Genomic DNA, 9,094 nt, shown 5'->3' on the forward strand with positions numbered 1-9,094 from the left:
TATTGGAAACCAACAAACCATGTTCTCAGTCAACTTTGCAACTACAATTCATCATCTTTTCAGGAAGGGTCACATATCGGAGCCTTTAGGCAAGTCCACATACTCAACCATCATTTAGTCTTCTATGATTGCTAACGCTCACCGCGTACACATGAGCAAAATGTTTCAACCGGACACATAGAAAGATAGGGGCTTATAGTTTCGCGTCCCAACGAATTCACCTCAAGGGTGATGTCAACAATAATAACTCATACTACCCATATTCAACTCGATATATGTGCCTAGATCTTTCCTCACCACATGATGCTTGCCAAAGGAGAAAATAAAAAGGAATAGAGAGAAAAACATTGACTCTTGCATGAAAGTAAATACATAAAAGTAAAAGATAGGCCCTTCGCAGAGGGAAGCAGATGTTTCCATGCGCTTTTTGTTTATATGCTCAACCCCTTAGTGCAAGATAATTTCACGTTATATTGCCCCTTGTGATGGCAAACTTTATTATGCAGTATGTCGCTTTTATTCTTCACCATCACAAGTTCGTACAACGCTCAATTTTCCCTTACACTAAATGATCTTATAATTTTAGAAGCAATTTTTATTGCCCTTTTTGCACCGATGACAACTTACTTGAAGGATCTTAATCAATTCATAGGTAGGTACGGTGGACTCTCAAACAAGATTTGGGTTTAAGGGTTTTGGATGCACAAGTAGTATCTCTACTTAGTGCGGAATTTTTGGCTAGCAAAGATAGGGGCAAACACCACATGTTGAAGGATCCATGACAATATAAATTCTATGTGAATATGAACAAACATAATTCATTATGTTGTCTTCCTTGTCCAATGTAAACAATTTTGGCATATAATATTTTGATGGGTGCTCACAAGCACAAAAGATTTCCTGGATAGTGTATTTGCATGTGAATCTTCTCTTCCCTTATTAATTCTTTCATGAGTTGCATCATTGACCAATGCTATGTTTGTCAATCTACAATAAAATTTACTACTTATACTTTTCCTTGTGTAATGTCAACACTTACCATAAGATTAGCATATGATATTTTTCATTTATTTCCTTTCTTTTTATTAAAACAAGAAAGTAAAGAAGTCACCGGGGCACACCTGGCAAGCCACGTGTGCCCTGGTGTATCGTGCCCACCAGGATCACTTTCCTGGAAGTTTCTTATTTTCCTATTTTTTTTAAATATTCCAAAACTGACCAAAAAAAATTGCGGATTTTTCGGAGTCCGTTTACTTACCGTATCACGTACCTCCCTTTTTTCACAATTCTGGAGTGTTACGGAAGGTTTCTTTTATGTGTTCTTCCGGTGTCATAGTTTGGATAATATTGCTTTCAACATTAATGGGCGTACGTGAGATATAATGTTTTATTCGTTGCCCATTGACAACCTTTGGGTTAGTACCTTTGGCATTATTTATTTTGATAGCTCTGGATCGATAGACCTCCTCGATAACATAGGGTCCTTCCCATTTGGAGAGGAGTTTTCCTACAAAGAATCTGAAACGAGAGTTGTACAAAAGAACATATTCTCCAACTTTGAACTCACGCTTTTGGATTCTTTTGTCATGCCATATTTTTTACTTTTTGTTTAAATAACTTTGCATTTTCACAAGCTTGGGTTCTCCATTCATCTAATGATCTAATATCAAATAACCTCTTTTCACCAGCAAGTTTGAAATCATAGTTGAGTTCTTTGATTGCACAATATGCTTTATGTTCTAACTCAAGAGGCAAATGACAAGCTTTTCCATAAACCATTTTATAAGGAGACATACCCATAGGATTTTTATATGGTGTTCTATAAGCCCAAAGTGCATCATCTAATTTCCTAGACCAATTCTTCCGGGACCTATTGACAGTCTTTTGTAAGATTAGTTTTATTTCTCCATTGCTAAGTTTAACTTGACCACTAGACTGAGGATGATAAGGTGATGCAATTCTATGGTTAACATCATACTTAGCAAGCATTTTACGGAAAGCACCATGAATAAAGTGTGAACCACCATCAGTCATTAAATATCTAGGGACTCCAAACCTTGGGAAAATAACTTCCTTAAGCATTTTAATAGAGGTGTTGTGATCAACACTACTAGTTGGAATACCTTCTACCCACTTAGTAACATAATCAACATCAACCAAAATATGTGTATACCCATTAGAGGAAGGAAAAGGTCCCATGAAATCAAATCCCCAAACATCAAATGGTTCAAAAGCAAGTGAATAATTCATAGGCATTTCTTGACGCTTACCGATGTTACCTATTCTTTGACATTCATCACAAGATGAGACAAACTTACGGGCATCCTTGAAGAGAGTCATCCAATAAAAACCAAATTGCAATACCTTATGAGCGGTTCTGTCTCCCGCGTGATTCCCTCCGTAAGCTTCAGAGTGACATTTCCGTAGGATTTGTTCCTGTTCATGCTCAGGTACACAACGTCTAATAATACCATCTACTCCTTTATAAAGATGTGGGTCATCCCAAAAGTAATGTCTTAAATCATAGAAGAATTTTTTCTTTTGTTGGTATGTGAAGCTAGGTGGTATGTATTTAGCAACAATAAATTAGCATAATCAGCATACCAAGGTGTACTGTTAGAAACATTTATTGCAGCTAATTGTTCATGAGGAAAGCTATCATTAATAGGTTGTGGGCCATTAAGATATTTTCAAGCCAGACAAGTTATCAGCTACGGGGTTCTCTACTCCTTTCCTATCAGTGATATGCAAATCAAATTCTTGTAACAGAAGAACCCACCTAATGAGTCTAGGTTTGGCATCTTTCTTTTCCATAAGATATTTAATAGCAGCATGATCGGTGTGAACAATAACTTTAGAATAAACAATGTAAGATCTGAATTTATCACAAGAAAACACTACTGCTAAGAATTATTTTTCAGTAGTAGCATAATTTCATTGAGCATTGTCCAGAGTTTTACTAGCATAATGGATAACATTCAATTTCTTATCAACTCTTTGTCCCAGAACATCACCAACAACATAATCACTAGCATCACACATAATCTCAAAAGGCAAGTTCCAATCAGGTGGTTGAACAACATGTGCAGTAATTAAGGCTTTCTTTAGTGTTTCGAAGGCTTCCAAACAATCATCATCTAATACAAAAGGAATATCCTTGTGCAAAAGATTTGTAAGAGGCCTAGAAATTTTAGAAAAGTATTTGATAAACCTCCTATGGAAACCAGCATGACCAAGGAAACTACCAATACCTTTGATATCTTTAGGACATGACATTTTCTCAATTGCATCAACCTTGGCTTTGTCCACCTCAACGCCTCTTTCAGAAATTTTATGGCCCAAAACAATACCTTCGTTAACCATAAAGTGGCACTTTTCCCAATTCAAGACAAGATTTGTTTGTTCACATCTCTGCAAAACTCGATCAAGATTGATTAAACAATCATCAAAAGACTTCCCATAAACAAAAAAAGTCATCCATGAAAACCTCAACAATCTTTTCACAGAAATCAGAGAATATAGCAGTCATACATCTTTGAAAGGTAGCACGTGCATTACATAAACCAAAATGCATACATCTATAAGCATAAGTTCCAAAAGGACAAGTAAACATGGTCTTTTCTTGATCAGGTTGTGAAACAGGTATTTATGAAAAACCAGAATATCCATCAAGAAAGCAAAAATGAGTGTGCTTAGATAGTCTTTCTAACATTTGATCAATAACAAGTAGACTATAATGATCTTTTCTAGTTTCTTTGTTTAATTTTCTAAAATCAATTACCATTCTATAGCGTGTGACAATTATTTGCGCAATAAGTTCATTCTTATCATTAGGAACAATAGTAGTACCTCCCTTCTTAGGGACACAATGAACAGGACTTACCCATCTACTATCAGTTATAGGATAGATTATACCCGCTTCCAGAAGTTTCAATATTTCCGTTCTTACCACTTCTTCCATCTTCGGATTTAACCGACATTAGTGATCAACGATGGGTTTAGCATCAGGTCCCATATTAATCTTGTGCTGACATAGAGTGGGACTAATGCCCTTAAGATCATCAAGAGTATATCCAATAGCATCTCGGTGCTTCCTTAGAACTTTCAATAATCTTTCTTCTTCATGTTCTGAAAGGTTAGCACTAATAATAACACGATATATCTTTTTCTCATCAAGATAAGCATATTTCAGAGTGTATGGAAATTGTTTTAATTCAAACATAGGATCACCTTTAGGTGGAGGGGACCTCCTAGAGTTTCAATAAGCAAAATGTGCTTAAGCAGAGGTTGTTGTTCAAAAAAGATTCTATCTATTTCATTTCTTTCACGCATATGCAAATCATTTTCATGGTCTAGGAAATATTTTTCTAAAGGATTAGTAGGAGGTACATCAATAGAAGCAAGACCAATAATTTCATCCTTACTAGGCAAATCTTTCTTATGCAGTTGTCTACTAAACTTGGAAAAGTTAAATTCATGAGATTCATCACCAAAGCTAACAGCGACAGTTTGTTTCTTACAATCTATTTTGGCATTGACGGTGTTCAAGAAAGGTCTACCAAAGATAATGGGACAAAAGTCATCTTGTGGGGAGCCAAGAAAAAGAAAATCAGTAGGGTATTTTATCTTCCCACACAAGACTTCAACATCTCTGAGAATCCCAATTGGTGATATAGTATCTCTATTGGCAAGTTTAATGGTAACATCTATGTCTTCTATTTCAGCAGGTGCTATTTCGTTCTTAATTTCTTCATATAAGGAAAAAGGAATAGAACTCACACTAGCACCTAGGTCACATAAGCCATGATAACAGTGATCTCCTATCTTAAATGAGACAATAGGCATGCCAACAACTAGTCTATGTTTATCTTTTTTATCCGGTTTGGCAATTCTAGAAGCTTCATCACAGAAGTAAATAACATGCCCATCGATATTATGGACCAAGAGATCTTTAATCATAGAAACACTAGGTTCAAGTCTGATTTGTTCAGCTGGTTTGGGTGCTCTAACATAACTTTTGTTAACCACGGTTGAAGCTTTAGTATGTTCCTTCATCCTAACAAGGAAAGTTGTTTTTTCAATATAAGCAGTGGGAACTGTCGTGGGTATAAGTCTGACAGTAGATGTGTGGGGTACGAAAGGATGGGCAGAGCCTTAGCTACGGCGAGGTTGTATGAGTTCAGGCCCCTCTAGGGTGGAGGTAAAAGCCCTACGTCTCAGTGCTCTTGGGAGCTTAATGTCGAGTGTAATATGGGGTACAGTGAAATGCTAACCCCTGCACCAGTGGGGAAGGGCGGCTTATATAGAGTGCGCTGCCCTTCACAACGGTCCGGTGCACAGGGGTGGACTAGTGGCGAATAAATGCCTACATTACAGGTAATGTATGCCTTAAATGCTAATAATGGTGTATGAAAACGTATGACCGTTGCCCTCCAGGGAGGTTACGATATACAGAGTGGAATCCAGTCGGTAAGTTTAATACGCTCCGAATGCTCGTTTCCGACTGGATGATGGGGGGATCGTCACCGACTAGATGATGGGAAGTACTTAATTCAGTCAGAACTGATTAAGGGCCTTGTCCCTTATGAAGGGTAGTCCTTGGATAGGACTTATAAGGCAGGCCTATGACCCTACCCTGGGACTATAACCCCATCATTAGTCCCCGAATGGATCGGGGTTGGAACGACGAAGTGATGCCTGGAGTATGGATCTGACCGGTATGGATGCGACTTTGGCGTTGTTTGCCTCGATCCATTTTATCCTCTTGACTAGTGATCCGAGTGGATATATCCGTGAAACGAACCGTCAGAGACCGAGTGCTTCCGCGGAATCTTTCGACGTGACCAGTCAACTGACAGCGGCGGATTTTCCGAGATCCTCAAATTTCGGTTGCCGAGCGCTCAGCGGGGATGACGACATCGTCATCGAGTAGTTTCTGCCGCCTCGATTACCACGCCTTTATCTCCTCCACTAATATCGCAGTAGCCGGTCGGGGGATAAGATTTCGGGGCCACCTGTTAGTTACCCAGTCGGAAGCTTATTTAAACCTCCCCAGCGAGGGTTTCTCGTTGCGCCCCCCTGTTTACTCGCACTCGCCCCGCTTCTCCCGCAGCTCCTTGCGTGCTCCAAGCCTCCTCCTTCCTCTCCTCCCCTGCGGATCTGCTGCCTCCGCCATGACAAAGGGGCAGACAAGTAAGCTCGGGTCGCAGAAGAAGAAGAAGAAAGCGGCGGCTCCTGCTCAGCGGCGACAGCGGGCACTGCCGGCGGGTTGGATCCAGGGGGATTTCCTTCCCTCCACGGTGACGACGGACGACCTGCTGGAGCTGGTGGAGCAAGGCATGATTGCCAACAAGTCGTGGAGGCTGCCGACGGAGGGCGAGACGGAGCCGGCACCGCAGGAGGGAGAGCGCGTCTTGCTGCTCAGTCACATGTATCGAGGCTTCTCTCTGCCCCCTCATCCCTTCTTCAGAGGTATCATGAACCACTTCGGGGCGCAGCTTCATCATTTTCCTCCCAACGTGATAGCTCATCTTTCTGCATTCGTCGTGCTTTGCGAGTGCTTTATCGGTTGTCCTCCCCATTGGGGGCTCTTTAAGTACATCTTCTCCGCTAGATCCCAGACTGTCAAAAAACTTAGCTAGTCGGACGACAAAACCCATATCCTCCAGCTCTGCGGGGGCTTAGGCTTCCAGAAGAAAAAAAAGTAGCTACCCCGCTCTTCAGTTGTCCGAGTCCGTTAGGAACTGGCAGTCAACTTGGTTCTATTGACAGGACGTCGGTTGTCCGAATGCTGCGACTGGGCTGCCACCTTTTAGCCTAGACCGACCGGCTCCGCCCAGGAAGCTTGCGCTCACGAAGATGGAAAAGATCCAGATCCAACCTCTGGTCGAGGCGCTGATAGATGTCGTCCGCAAAGGGGTCACCGGCACGGATTTGCTGGAGACTTTTCTGGGCCGGCGCATCCAGCCCCTACAAGCTCGACACCACGCCATGTGGCACTACGCAGGGCCTGGGGACTCCACTCGGACTCATCCTGAATGCGTGACCGGGGAAATTGTGACGGTGTGGGTCCGCAGCATCACACGCGCCTGCAATAACCCCAGAGGAGCCCGACGAGTGAAGCCCTTCCGCGCTGACAACCCTCCTCCGAACGAGGTGAGCATATCTTGTCGAGTGCTTTCAATCCTATTAGATTTGTCGCCTTTTCTTGTATCACCGTCTGACGTCTGATGTTGTCGACTGTATTTTGTGCAGGCGTGGACCAACTGGTATTCTCCTGTCTTGAACGGGAATCCGGCTGAGGAAGAGGAAGGCAGCCAGGAGGGCAGCGTGGACAGCGTCGAGTACGTCTCCGACAGTGGGGAGATGGAGGAGGAGACCGAAGAGGAGGAGGGGGAAGTTGGGGAGCAGAGCTCGCCACCCCCACCACCAGAGCCTCGAACTAAGTGCCGTCACAAACCCGTGACTCCGTCGGCTCCTCCAGTGGCCCCGAGTGCCTCGCCAGCTCCTCCCGTGGCTCCGAGTGCTACGCCAGCTCCTCCCGTGGCTCCGAGTGCTCGGAGCATGAAGAGGACCAGGGACGCTGCTGCCGAGCCCACGGACCAACCTTCCAAGGCGGCCAAACCGAGTGGATCCTAGCCTCGGAAAGCTCTGCCTCGGATGAGGATCGCTGTTCCCGTTGCCTCAGCATAAGTGTCTTGTTCTCCTGTCTTCTTTCTGTATTTGATTGAACTCATGCTTATTGGTCGAGTGGATTTTACTCGACAGAGCTGCTACCTCCGCCACCTCTCTGCCAAGCCAGGAAGATGATCCCATGAATACGGATAACGTGGCTACATCCCAGCAAGGTACGTTGAGACGACTCCGAGAGCTTGCATTATCGTTTCGCGAATTCTGTCTTTAATCTTGCCCTTTTTCTGTAATCTCATGTTGTTCAGTTGGGCTTCCTTCAGAGGTGATTCATCTGGAGGAGGATGACCAGAAGAGGTCAGGGCAAGCTTTGGCGCCTGTCCTTGAGGCTGTTCCATCTGCTGCAGCTCCCGCCATGGAAGCGCCGCCGACCGAGACGATGCCGTCGACTGAGACGGTGTCCCTCGCGGCAGAACCGACTGGAGCGGGACTTGGGATGCCCAAGGAGTCTCCTGTCGTGCCGGGTCCGTCGACCGTCCAGTACGACGCCCGACACCTCCCGGAAGACCAAGTGGGAGCCGTCAAGGAGGCCATGGTGCAGGCTGAGTTGATGGTGGGTGATGCCAAGGGAGCGTACGACTCCATCACATCTTTGTACAAGAGAAGCTTGGAGCTCCGGGACGATATCCGAGTAAGTGCGCTAGTAAGTGTTTACTTTACTCTTGTAACCCACTGGGGGTTGAAGTGATAGACTCGGATACAGTAGTATTATTTTGCAGTGGGTTCACTCCGAGTGAACCCAGTGGGTGTAGTCCCCGAGACTTCTGTCGAGTGCTTGCATCGGCAGTTGTCTTTATATATATTTTTCGTGACTTGATCAGATCAGAACTGATCTGCCCGAATGGTACCAGTGGGGGCACTCCGAGTACACCCACTGGAAGTAGTCCCCGAGAGTAGTTTTACTCAGGTCGGGTAATAGTAGCCTCATAGGCTTGTTTTTGTCATGTAGCTCAATAGGGCGGACCTGTTCGAGCTTCATGCCAGTGGGGTCACTCTCAGTGAACCCACTGGGTGTAGTCCCCGAGACCGCTGTCGACTGCTTGCGTCGGCAGGGGTCTGAAGAACTTTGAGCTTTTATTGTTTTCCTTGTTGAATGTGTCTGACCTTCTATTCGCGCTGATTTGCAGAAGACTTGCGAAATGGGATCGGCATATAATGCTGTGAAGGCTGAAAAGATTCAGCTTGCTGCGGAATTGGAGGCAGCTGTGAATGACTTAGGTGGTGTGAAGGAGGCTCTTGCTGACCGAGAGAAGTCCTTGGAGGAGTCTCGTGAGGCGAACAAGGCACTGGTGGCCGAAATTGAGAAAATGGGCAAACAAAGAACTGAACTAATGGGTCAGATGAAGTTGATGAACAGTCAGTGTATATCGCAGGAGAAGTACGTCAGCGACTGGGCAAAGAAGAT

This window comes from Hordeum vulgare, chromosome 4H (genome assembly GCF_904849725.1).
Source record: "Hordeum vulgare subsp. vulgare chromosome 4H, MorexV3_pseudomolecules_assembly, whole genome shotgun sequence".
Classification (NCBI taxonomy): Eukaryota; Viridiplantae; Streptophyta; class Magnoliopsida; order Poales; family Poaceae; genus Hordeum; species Hordeum vulgare.